We start from the raw sequence: 14,100 nt of genomic DNA, 5'->3' as shown, positions 1-14,100 counted from the left end.
TCTGCAAAGCTGTGATTTGCTCAGTCATATCCCGATCTCCGAGTTTTTTGCCTTTGAGCAGCTCCTCGTGTTCTAGACGCACGCAGCGCAACTCCTCCTCCAGACGGAGGCGATCTTTGGTGAGAGTTTCGGTGAGCCTCTGCAGACGTTCAGTTTCAGCAGTGCTTTGTTCAAAGCACAAGTCTTCTCTTCCATGCTACGATGAAGGGCCTCGTAGCGCTGGTTGGAGTCTTTGACGCGGCCCTGCTCCTGCGTCAGCTGCAGTTTCAGAGTGTTCATCTCAGCTTTCAAGGCAGCCAGGCTCTGAGAAGAAGCTTTGTGCTCCTTCAAGGTGCGATCTAGAGCCTCCTGCAGCTTCTTGCATTCATTGTCCGTGTGTTTTGCCTCAAGACTGGTCTCTTCCTGGCTCTTACGCAGGGTGGTTATTGTAGTGGTGTACTCTCGCATAGCCTGGCTACTCTTTTCAAGTTGCGACTCTGATCTCCTGCGCTTGCTGGCCTCCTCTTCTGCCACTTGCCGCTGTTTCTCCAACTCACTTTCCAGGCGCTTCAGCTCCTCCTGGAGCTCTTGAATGCGGGTTTTGTAGGCGTGTAATAGTCTGTTCAGACCGGCCCTTTTCAAGGGCATGGGCCTCCAACTCCACCCGAATGAGGCTCAACTCACGGTGGGAAGAGCGAAGCTGCACCAATTCCACATTAGAGGCTTCGTTCTTAGTTTTGAGGTCGGCCAACTCCCCTCCAGTCGCCTTTTCTCAGTCTCTAAAGTTCTTTTCAGACGTCGCTCCTCGTCAAGACAGCGTGTGAGACTATTGATCTCACTACTCTTCTCCTGCAGTGTCCGACTAGAGCTCTCTTGTACCTCCTTTGTTTTGTTGTCTGCTTCACGCTCTGACTAAGAATCAACTGGACTTGAGCTTCCAGCTCGTGCCGCTTTCGGCCTTCCTCTGCATTTACAGCACTAAGTCTCTGTACCTCCTCTTCCAAGTGTCCTCTGGACCTCTTCCTGGCTGAGGGAGAGACGAAGCCTTTGCAGCTGCTCCTTCAACTCCCTAGATTCTCCTCTAATTTTTCAATCTCCAGCTGCATGGAGGCAGAATCACTTTCCTTCTGCTGCGAAAGCTTCTGCATGCTGGTCTGAGTAACGAGGATTTGAGACTCGTAGGTCTGTTTCACCTCTCGTATCTGTATGCTGTGCTCCTGCCTTACCTTTGCCAGCTCCGTCTGCGCCTCCTTGACGCGGCGAGCCTCGTCTTCCAACTCCTTGCGCAGACGCTCCAGTTCTCGGGTCCTTTCAGACACCGTCTTCTCCAGCTCCATCTTGGCCCAGCTGACCTGCTCGAGTTCTTTGAGTTTCTTGCGCATGGTTTCATCATGTTCTTCCTGCAAAAACATGTAACGCTCTTCCACAACCTTCTTCTTCCTCTCCATATCATCCAACTGCTGTTTGGAGGCGACGTACCTTCGTCCATAAGCCTCTTGAAGTGGTGCTTTTAGAAGACTCGCAGGCTCGTCCTGTTGTGGCAGTGCCATGCACTTCAAAGTCTCAGTCCTCTTCACCTCTTCCAGAGAAAGCAGGTGTGTCTGCGAGTCGTTCAGCTCCTGCTGGTATTTAAGGAGAGCCTCCTGCAAAGAAGCATTCGTGGCAGTGTGATTCTTAATGGCGTCTCTCAACTGCTGAAGTTCCTCCTCGAGCATCTCAATCCTGGTATTCCGCATCTGTAGAAAACACAGAATAAAACATTACACTTGACATTTAGTCGAAATGTCTGTTGAATTGAGTCCTAAAACCATTTAAAGACACTGAAATTTAAAATCTTCTGACGTGTGTTCACAGAAGCAGGTTTAGGGTTAAGTAGGGCAACACTATCTGAGAAGAAAAATCTGGTTACAATTCTTTTTGATAGTCCACTTTAGACATTCTACTAACTATAAGTAACTTTGCAGCCCTAGGGTTAGGGATGGAGAGTGCTGTGCCAAAACACTGGTGTCTTTATATACCTTCAGTTCTTCCATGTTCTTCTGGGAAGCCATAAGAAGTTTGTAGTAATCACTTGAACGGGTGAGCAATTCTAAGTAGTGTGCATTTAGAGAAGAGACCTAGGAGACAAAAACAAGTATGAAAAATATGAAATTATAATAAAACAACATTGCAATTGTGTTGGCTGGGAAAGTGTGTGTTTCTAGATGTACCTCTTCTGAAATGGAGGAAGATGGAGACTGAAGCACAGTCCTCTTGATGGGGATGTTAAGCAAAGTTTCCAGTCCAGCACCGTAAGACGCTAACTCAAGCTCATAATTCTACAGAGAGACAGTTCACACTATTAATTAATGTGTCAGATCTGGAATTCAATTACTGTGCTTAACTACAGACAAGATGGCTGCACACTCAAAAGTAGCCTAAACAATGTCTAGGTATTTGACTATGGTTTTATTTTTATATTTGTATAACGCATTTCACAATTCACATTGCATCACATCTTATTTGCCTTATAGCTGCATTGCCTTATGCCAGATTAGAGCTGGGCGATAATATAGTTTACATTTTGCAATGATGCAAACAATATCAATAAGTTAACAATAATTAAGGAATAACAAAATCCTACAACAGCATGTTAAAGGAAACTGAAGGACGAATACCTTGATGGCATTTATGCAGGTGTTGCCGTCTTTCTGCACCGTCTCCAACAGCTCTCTCTTTGCCTTTATATCAGAGTTTAACGCCTGCACACATTATAAAAGAGCACAAATGTTAAATTAAGCTTTTTAAATGATGAATTAAACTTCAGTTAAATCAAACAATTCAACTCAGTGAATAGGGCTGTGTGGATTCTGTTGATAATATTTTCGTTACTTGAAATAAAATGAACATTAACTGAAATAAAACACTTAAATTATTATTTTAATTCAGCTAGTTGCCAAAGCAACATTTCTCACAATAATTTAATTTCACAATGTATTAAAATAATTAAAACTGAAATAAAAATTAATAAAAATTTTTTAAAAAACTATATACACTCTTTGGGTCAAAAGTTGAGGATAATTAAGATTTTTTAATGTTTTTGAAAGAAGTCTCAGGTTGCATTTATTTGAATAAAAAAAACAGCAAAAACAGTAAAAATTGTGAAATATTTTTACTATTTCAAACAGCTGTTTTCTATGTGAATATATGTTAAAATGTAATTTATTCCTGTGATCAAAGCTGAATTTTCAGCATCATTACTCCGGTCTTCAGTGTCACATGATCCTTCAGAAATCATTCTAATATGCTGATCCAAAATATCAATCTGTTTTTCTGATAGACTGTATGGCCTTCAAAATCTATCCATCCAAATTTCTAGCTTTTGAAACTACTAAACTAAAACTATTTCTAATTTAAAACTTTTCAAACTACTTCAGTCGTTCTGGCTAGGCTTTCTCAAGCCAACATCAAAGTTTGTCAACAAACTTTACTAGTTGTTGTTGTTTAATTTTTTGTTGTCTGATTATCATACAGTATGTATCAATGAATGTCATCTCTTATTGTGTGTGCATGAACATTGTGTGTGTGTCAACTCAAAAAGTTAGCTTTGTCTAATTATGTTGCTTATTCCGATCACTTATTCTGTTTATTTATTTATTTTTTTTGCACTTTAATTGGTCTATTCTTTCTGTTGACAATGGAAATGACGTATGCGTGTTTCCGAAAGATAAAGTTGTCTGTTAATTCCTCGATTGCCGTTTTAACACAGTATTTTCTACATTTTAGTCATATTGTTTTGATCCGTTTTCCTGTTGTAATGCTGCCCCTGGAAAATCTATTCATTTTTATAACTTTATTATGTCATGAAAATGGCCCTTATCATCTTTAGTTGACATGGCAATAAAATTTTATCACATTATTTTGACTTTTGAAGAGCTTTTGGGCTGGAAATCGTCGACCCAATCTGAGTGTATCATGGTGTATCACAAAATTACTAAAACTAACTAAAGTTAAAATGAAAACGATTACAATAGTATCTCAATGATAGTAAAATAACACTGTTTGAAATTACTTGCTTTAGTTTTTTGGGTGATTGTTTTAGTTATTGGTCTACTCAAGTACATGTTTTCCAAGCTCACCTTCTGTTGGTTGAGGAGTTGGGAGTAAACTGTGACGTCATCGGTCTTGACGGACTGCTGAGCATCAATCTGTCGTTGAGTCTCGTCGATCCAACCGCTGAGATGAGAACTAGACTGCAGGTATCGCTGCAGCTGCGGCAGGTAAGATTCCAGATCATTGAACCTGAGAAAAAACATCATCATTAGCAAATAAGACCAGTCATTGAGGCCTACAGCTGAAAAACAAGGGGTCATGACATGGATTTTTTATTTTAATAGGTTCCTTGATGATTCACTGATTACGTTAATGAAGTTTTTTTTTGCACAAAAAACATCTATGTGGAAAAATGATTATTTTCAACCTTTATTCTGAGCCTTTGTCTGAAATAACCCGTTTTTAAGGCACGGCTCCTTTAAAGGGTTAGTTCACCCAAAAATGAAAACAATGTATTACTCACCCTCATGCCGTTCCACACCTGTAAGACCTTCGTTAATCTTCGGAATGCAAATTAAGATATTTTTGATGAAATCCGATGGCTCAGTGAGGCCTCCATAGCCAGCAATGACATTTCCTCTCTCAAGATCCATTAATGTACTAAAAACATATTTAAATCAGTTCATGTGAGTACAGTGGTTCAATATTAATATTATAAAGCGACGAGAATATTTTTGGTGCGCCAAAAAAAACAAAATAACCACTTATATAGTGATGGCCGATTTCAAAACACTGCTTCATGAAGCTTCGGAGCGTTATGAATCAGCGTGTCGAATCAGCCGTTCGGAGCGCCAAAGTCATGTGATTTCAGCAGTTTGGCGGTTTGACACGCGATTCGAATCATGATTCGACACGCTGATTCATAACGCTCCGAAGCTTCATGAAGCAGTGTTTTGAAATCGGCCATCACTATATAAGTCGTTATTTTGTTTTTTTGGCGCACCAAAAATATTCTCGTGGCTTTATAATATTAATATTGAACCACTGTACTCACATGAACTGATTTAAATATGTTTTTAGTACATTAATGGATCTTGAGAGTAGTGTCATTGCTGGCTATGGAGGCCTCACTGAGCCATCGGATTTCATCAAAAATATCTTAATTTGTGTTCCGAAGGTTAACAAAGGTCTTACGGGTGTGGAACGGCATGAGGGTGAGTAATTAATGACATTATTTTCATTTTTGGGTGAACTAACCCTTTAAGGCTTGTCAGTAAATGGCTGCTGTTATGATTGGCTAACGTCACTGCATAGGAAACGCCCACTCGCCATTGAAAACATTGTCCATTTAACAGCATTAGTCATTATAATGGCTCACATCCAGTGTAGACAAATGTCAGCTGTTAAAGGTGCAATGTGTACATTTTAGGAGGATCTATTGACAGAAATGTAATATAATATACATAACTATGTTTTCAGTGGTGTATAAAGCTGTTATCTTTTTATTACCTTAGAATGAGCCATTTCTATCTACATACACCGCGGGTCCTCTTACATGTTAAGTCGCCATTTTGTGCCGGCATGTTTCTACAGTAGCCCTAAATGGAGAGCGCATTTGCTTGACTGGCTACTCTCTGCTGTCACAGACGACGACATCTTTGTCCTGTGTTGGCCACCGTAGCTTCTCTATATTGCAATTCGCAACCTCACCGCTAGATGCCGCTAAAATTTACACACTGCACCTTTAAGTGACTGCATGCCAGTGGGCGGGGCCTATAGTGGGACGATGTATAGCTATTGGTCGATGTCTTGCTCTGGAGGCAGGCATATGCAAATGTTTTACGTCACAGATCCTGTAATATCAAAACTAGGCTTGATTAAATAAATGCTTTGTTTATAAAGAGGAGGACGATTTATGCTTTGAAACTTACAGGATGTTTTAATGGTACAAAGACATCTTATATGTCAAAAGATCAAGGCAAATTTGATTTCTCATGTCACCCCTTTAAAGAAAACGGTATCTAACCTGCTGTTAATCTGTAAATGGATGCGTTTCCAGCGGTCTGACAGCTGGTTCACATGCTCAGCGTACTGGGAGAGGTTGATGATACACCTGTACCGGCTCTGATCCGTCTGCTCGTTACACTGCTGAACTTTATTTACATCAGCCACCAGTGAATTCAGCACATCCTGTTTCTGCTCCAAATCGCTGAGCATACTCTGGAGAAAAAGTCCAGGTTAGAGGTCATGATGGAGAGTTAAGGGCTGTAAACAAAGATCTAAACATTCCTAAAACAACAAATGTATTTGAGAAGAACAAATGCAAAACTTGCTTTAAAGCGAGTTTTCACACTAAATTTATGCTTTATTTGTTTTTCATAACAGGGAACTGTTGATAACAATAAACAATATATGTTTTAATATTACATATGTATGTACACCAGCACAAAGCAGAAATAAACTCACTTTTTAGATGTATTGTATCATATAAATTTTAATACGAGCTTCAGCAATAATTACCAGGAGCACTTTCTGGTATTTCTGGATCTCTTCGGGGTCGAGTGACGCCGTCTCTTTCTCTGTCAGTCGAGCTTCATAAACCTTCACCACATCTTCAGTTTTCAGTATATCCTTCAGCAGGGACTTCACCAAACTCAACCTGAAACAGAAATGAAAAACAGTGAGGATGGCTATATTTTTAATATTAGTATTTTATAGCTTATATTTTGTGATGTGTTCCACACAAATCACATTTATAATGTGTTTGCTGTTGTATTTTGTTGTGTTTCATAAAGTGAATCTGATTTCAGACATTTGATATGAATCGTCCGATCAGAAAATAATCAAACGATATGAAGCACCTTTTCATTTGTAAAGCATTTCATTCACTGGATTCTAAAAACTTAGATATGTAATATACAATATCACAAAAATAAGTGTGATTACTGTTCAAAAGCTTGCCGTCAGTAAGATTTGTTATTGTTTTATTCATCAAGGAAAAAATTGATCAAAAGTGACAGTAAAGACATTTATAATGTTACAAAAGATGCTCTTCTTTTGCACTTATTATTCTGGTATTTTTCATGTATTTGTTCAAATTTACTTTTCATTACTGGAAATACATCTGTCCTCTGGACATTTTAGTATTATTTATATACTATTTTGTTTATATTTTTTACAAATACTTCAAAATGGTTTTAATTCATAGTTTTATTTCAGTTTTATATTTATTAAACTTTTATTTAATAACTTATCAAAGAATCCTGTAAAAAATGTATCACAGATTCCACAAAAATATGAAGCAACTGTTTTCAACATTGATAATAATCATAAATGTTTCTTGAGCAGCAAATCATCATATCAGAATGATTTCTGAAGGATCATGTGACACTGAAGACTGGAGTAATGATGCTGAAAATTCAGCTTTGATCACAGGAATAAATTACACTTTACTATATATTCACATAGAAAACAGCTGATTTACATTGGAATAATATTTCACAATTTTTACTGTATTTTTAATCAAATAAATGCAGCCTTGATGAACATGAGACATTTAAACATTTAAAAACATCTTACTGACCCCAAACTTGGATAATGAAAATGCAACGAGGTATTTTGAAATAAGCAGCTGATGGTTCTTCTCATGTGGTTAAATGACTCTTTTCCATAGATTCATTCCCTGTTTCCATTTCCAGTCTCATTTTGTCTCCTTCGCTTTCCATTTTACCCATGTATGCGTGATTGTGTGTGTGTTTAGATTAGTTGTGTTGGTGAATTAGCTAATAAAACTTGTGCACAATACATATGAGTGTTTGATTCTGTCAAGTCAATTTAACGATTTTTGATCTTGTTACATGATCTTAGTAGTGCTGTACATTAAGAAAGTTATTTCCATTTCCCTGGAAACTAACATTTCTTAGAATTAATGTTGTGTTCGCTAGACAAACTGATTAATTGATAGTAATATTAGTTCAACTCTGATTAACTGATCCAAATATTCATAATTAAAGGGTTAATTCACCCAAAAAATGAAATTTCTGTCATTAATCACTCACCCTCATGTCGCTCCACACCCGTAAGACCTTCGTTCATCTTCAGAACACAAATTAAGATATTTTTGATGAAATCCATTGCCAACAAAATAATTAATACTTTCAGATGCCCAGAAAGCTACTAAAGACAAATTTAAAACAGTTCCTGTGACTCAACCTTAATCTGAAGTGAAAAACAAAATAACAACTTTATTCAACAATATCTAGTGATGGGCGATTTCAAAACACTGCTTCATGAAGCTTCGAAGCTTTACGAATCTTTTGTTTCGAATCAGTGGTTCGAAGCGTGTATCAAACTGCGTGATTTCAGTAAATGAGGCTTCGTTACGTCATAAGTCATAAGAGGCTTCGTTACGTCATAAGTCATAAGAGGCTTCGTTACGTCATAAGCGAACCACTGATTCGAAACAAAAGATTCGTAAAGCGTCGAAGCTTCATGAAGCAGTATTTTGAAATCGTCCATCACTAGATATTGTTGGATAAAGTCGTTATTTTGTTTTTTTGGTGCACAGAAAGTATTCTCGGCGCTTCATAACATTAAGGTTGAACCACAGTAGTCACATGAACTGTTTTAAATACGTCTTTCTGGGCATTGAAAATGTTAATTATCTTGCTGTCAATGCAGGCCTCACTGAGCCATCGGATTTTATCAAAATATCTAAATTTGTGTTCTGAAGATGAACGAAGGTCTTACGGGTGTAGAACGACATGAGGGTGTGTAATTAATGACATAATTTTCATTTTTGGGTGAACTAACCCTTTAATTATAACAAGTTATGATTAATTATTAATATTTCCCCTTTGACCTAATTTGCTACAGTAGTGTACCTTTTACATGAAATAAAAAACCATGAAAGCAGTTCCTGCAGATCACGGTGTACCTCTGGAGATGTGCGGTACAGTAATTATCCAGGTTAACTAGTCTCTGGTTGATGATGTCCAGCTGAGCCCGCAGGTATCTGGCTTTATCAGTGTCCGTGGCGTCTTTGAGTTCAGCCTGAACGCTGTCACGCAGGCTCAGAAACTCTCCCTTCACAGTCTGTATGTCCTTCTGAAACACCTGAACACACCGCAGGTCCAAAACAGTGAATAAACAGAGATTCCTCGTCCCCTTCTGCACTCCTGAGCTCTCCCACATCAGGGTTATTATCGTTAACTAACTACTAAAAGCATTTCTGTTCATTAAAATTAAGCTGAAATAAAATAAAATACAAATATTAATGAAAATTAGAAACATTGCCTTGGCAATAAACTGAAATAAGTTGAAGCACTAAAATTATTAACTGGAAATAAATAAAAACTAAAACTTAAATAAAAATAAATCAAACCTAAATAGCAGTATTTAAAAAAAAAACAATGTATGAAAAGAGTCAATAAAAGAGCCATGTGTGGTGTTGTGTGTTTGCGACGGTCACCTGTGTGCCGGTGATGTGGCGGCTGCACTCTTCGAGTGCGCCCTCTCCTAATGGGATGTACAGGAAGGTGACGAGGGAAGATTCGGCTTCGTCCAGCTTGAATCTGAGAGCGTAGAGCTCGTTCAGCAGTTTGACGCTCACCGCCGCAGCGAACTCGGATCCCTCTCCTCGAGCGGCTGCAGAACACACAAAACATTCAGGACTTTAATCCACAGAGCTTCAATGTGGGAGTAGTGATGTTTAATTCCTGAATGAATCATTTTTTAAGCCAGCAACCGGTTGAGACGGTTCATGGAACCGATTCAAGCTTCAGTTAATTTGGGTTGATGATTCAAGACACACATCTGAAGTCCCAATTTGCATACTTAATAGTAGCCGAAATTAGAATTAGTGTGTCCCAAATCGTAGTATGTTGAAATAGTGATTCCAAAGATTCCCTTTTTCCGGTTAGAATCTGAAGTGCAGATCCGTGCACACTCTAACGGCTAATATTGCCCACAACACTGAGCATTGAATAAGTAATTGATTAGAACTACAAAACACGTTAAAAACTACAAACATGGCAGATGTATGAGAAGGGGTTTGACTTATGATTAATAATCAGTATGTGACCTGATGAAAAGATATTTATTCAATGTTATCCAAATTATATTTCATCTGCAACAACATTGGTTGTGTCCGAAATCGCCCCCTATACCCTTAAATAGGGCCCTATTTGAGGGGACAGCCATTTGTAGCGGTGTCCGAAACCATAGTGGATGATGTTGAGTGCACTCATTCAATCCCACAATGCACCGCAATAACGAGTGTACAACCGATGCACGCTCAACGGCTAGAGAATACCAATAATGCACTGTGAGAGTCACGCGCTGAATGAATTCCCGCGTCTTGCCAGGAGATGGCGCCCGCAGCTGAATCAATCATCCATTCATTTTCCAAACCCCGCTGGTCCAGCATTGTCACAGCTACAGGTATAAATTCCTTTTTAATTAATCATTAAATCATTTAAAAGGTTTGACCATGCTAGTTCAACATAAATATTCATTACTACTGGAGCTGCCAGTTTGCTACATTTCAAAAGATCATTAAACAGAGGCACAAACTACGCAAAATCGGCAGCCCTTCCGGTGCACTCAGTGTCCGAATTCACTCACTCGTTTCATTCACTCCTTCAAGTGGACTATATTAGTGGAGTAATGTAGGGAATAGTGAATGAGGGTATAGGGCGATTTCGAACACAGCATTTGTGAGCTTTTATAAAGATGCGTTTGGTCATTCTGAGCCCCTTCATTTTTGGGTTCAAGCCTTGAAATGTAACTTCTTTTTTTTCCAGGAAAATCTATGTAATATATTTTTGTTCAATAATATTTTTTGATTATTATTTAGAATTTTGAGGGGATTTTATGATACTACGCAACATTTATACAATTTTCTATGAGCTATTTTTCCGTTAAAATTAATATAATTGTTTTTTTTCAATAAACGCAATATTTCAGATTAAAATTGATTGAAGGCCTTTAACATATCCAAATCATATCCATGATTTTTTTGTGTGTTCACATAGCTAATGCGTCAAATGTCACCAAGTTTCATCCCATTTCGATGAAGCAAAAAAAAAAAATTAATTTAATTTCTTATGTCGGTCATTTTTGACCGTGAAAGTACCAAGTGTTTATTTTTTATTTTTCAACCCTTTATCATATCCAAATCATATCCATATTTTTTTTGTGTGTTCACACAGCTAATGCGACAAAAGTCACCAAGTTTCATCCCATTCCGATGAAGCAAGAAAAACAAAAAATTCAAAACGTAACATTTTTTTGGTTAGTTCTCCGCATGAAAGACCCACGACTAGCAGGTCAACGTGATCAACGTCAACCTGGAATATGACCATGATGTGTCTTCCTACATGTTTACGGCATGAAAAGCTACACACTTCAACAATTAGGGTTAGAAGAACTGTTGCCAAACATATAACATGCTAGAAACATAATAACCACTGCAATAATGATCCATTCATAGACTCTTAAGCATATGCCTATTAAAATCAAACAGTGACTTTTTTTGGCTGGGTATATCACATAAAAATTATAGTGCAGCCCTAGTGTACTTGTCCTGGCGCTAAAATCTGATGAACACTGACCGTACGTGGGCAGAGCCACCACCAGTTTGCCATAGTGCTGCTGGGCTCCTGCATACTGGGTCTCAATGTGCTTCTGGTCTTCTGCCCCGAACAGATCTGAACCCTGACAGTGCTTCTGGAACTCCTGGAAGTGCATCTCCAAACTCTGGATGATGCTGCGGGACTCTTCTGGACCCATTTTGGCCAGCTACACACAAACAAAGGCAATGTGCATGCTGAAAATTCAGCTTTGATCACTGGAATAAATTACAGTTTACTATATATTCACATAGAAAACAGCCGATTTAAATTGTAATAATATTTCACAATTTTTACTGTATTTTTGATCAAATAAATGCAGCCTTGGTGAGCATTTATGTGTAAAATTTACATATAAATCACATACATTTTTTATTTTTAGGTGTCCTTGTTACACATGTAACAAGCAGTTACTATAGTAATTACTATAAACTGTGCATATATATTATTTATATTTATGGGCTGTAGATTTTGGCCTGTACTAGTTACCATGTTGATGGTGAGTGAATTGATGCGGTTGATGTCCAGAAGACAGTACTGCCAGGAGATCATACTCTTGATGTTGATGTACAGCTGATTCCAAACGCTTAGAATGGCCTCATAATACTGGGAATTCCTGCAGTCAAACACAATAAACACAGTCATATCTACACAACACATTGATCATATACAATATATGCAGAACACAAACTGACATGTGTGCAGAATGTCATGCTGAAATAGTAAATACTGCGAACTGCATATTACTTTTTAAAAGTAAGTGTGGAATCAAGTGTGGAAAAACATTTCATAGAGTAACTAAATAAATCATGCATAAAAGGCACTTTTAATCATTAAAAGATTGTGATCTCGATTCAAACACACACGTGATCTTCTTCCTAAATGACTTTGTCTATTAAAGCTTTGACAAGTTCGATCACAGCCAACATTCTGATCTTTGTTCTGATCCAGAGAGAGCCGCTGTCATGAAAAAGCTTCACAAACAGTCTTTCCAACCACACAGTTTCATTATTTCTGTCTTACAATCATTCAGATGATCACAGAAATACTGGGATAAAAGTTTATAGTTCAGATATAAACACTGATGTCTACAGTAGAGATCAAAATAGAGTAAAACACTTTCTGAAAGTAACTTGACGCTTCAAATAAAGATTGTATCATTACATAATTGCACCAGTAGGTGGCGACAAGTAACTGTTAAAAAATTTAGTTGTCATTGAATCATTCACTCAAGAGATTTGTTCAAAAACGCTGATTCATCCAGTAATGAAACAAGTGAAGTCTTTATGAGTGAGTCATTGAATCATTCACTCAAGAGATTTGTTCAAAAACACTGATTCATCCAGTAATGAAACAAGTGAAGTCTTTACGAGTGAGTCATTGAATCATTCACTCAAGAGATTTGTTCAAAAACGCTGATTCATCCAGTAATGAAACAAGTGAAGAATTTATGAGTGAGTCATTGAATCATTCACTCAAGAGATTTGTTCAAAAACACTGATTCATCCAGTAATGAAACAAGTGAAGTCTTTACGAGTGAGTCATTGAATCATTCACTCAAGAGATTTGTTCAAAAATGCTGATTCATCCAGTAATGAATTAAGTGAAGTCTTTATGAGTGAGTCATTGAATCATTCACTCAAGAGATTTGTTCAAAAATGCTGATTCATCCAGTAATGAATTAAGTGAAGTCTTTACGAGTGAGTCATTGAATCATTCACTCAAACTAATTAAAAAACAAAATACTCAAATTAATTAAGCATCTCTAAATAGACTACAACAATTAAAATTTGGTTAGAATCTCTAGTAAATTATGTTATTTTATTTAGTTGTCTGTTCAGAATCGTGGGAGAATCATGATCTCTATTTTAAACAAAAAAAACTTGATTCTCAATTTATCCAGAATCGTGCAGCTGTAGGTGAGGTACTATAGTAATTATTATTAGCCTATATATTAATGACGATATGTGAATGAGACATCCTCACAAGTATATATATTTATATATGTAGAGAGAGAATGTTGTTTGTGTCTTACTTGTTGGCCAGGTTGATGGCCAGTGGATTGGGTGGCGGCACTAACAGACAGACCGAAGGCACCTGCATGTCCATCCCTCCAGGTCCCGTCACCAGCCATGTGGTTCGCTCCGAGTTGTCCTTCAGAATCCCTTCATCGTCCTTACGGATCGTCTTCTACAGATGCCACATGACAACAGACACACTATGACAAATGCACAACCGTAACAGCTCTCCAGTTCAGCCTGCGGCGACACTGTGCCTCAATGAAGAACTCACACAGAAATGTATTCTGCTTAGTGTTCAAAAGTTTGGAATCATTAAGATTTTTTTAAATGATTTGAAAGTCTCTTCTGCTCACCAAAGCTGCATTTATTTGATCAAAAATACTGTAAAAATTGTGAAATATTATTCCAATTTAAAATATCTGTTTTCTATGTGAATA

General features: G+C 37.6%; 1 pseudogene; it reads right to left on the bottom strand.

Moving 5' to 3' along the window:
- Positions 1–4: 4 nt before the first annotated feature.
- LOC127502640 (desmoplakin-like) overlaps positions 5–14,100 on the bottom strand; it is a 32,234-nt pseudogene continuing 18,138 nt past the window's right edge.

This window comes from Ctenopharyngodon idella, chromosome 20 (assembly GCF_019924925.1).
Source record: "Ctenopharyngodon idella isolate HZGC_01 chromosome 20, HZGC01, whole genome shotgun sequence".
NCBI lineage: Eukaryota > Metazoa > Chordata > Actinopteri > Cypriniformes > Xenocyprididae > Ctenopharyngodon > Ctenopharyngodon idella.
The sequence above is the reverse complement of the archived record's forward strand: the minus strand, read 5'-3'. Positions and strand labels throughout refer to the sequence as shown.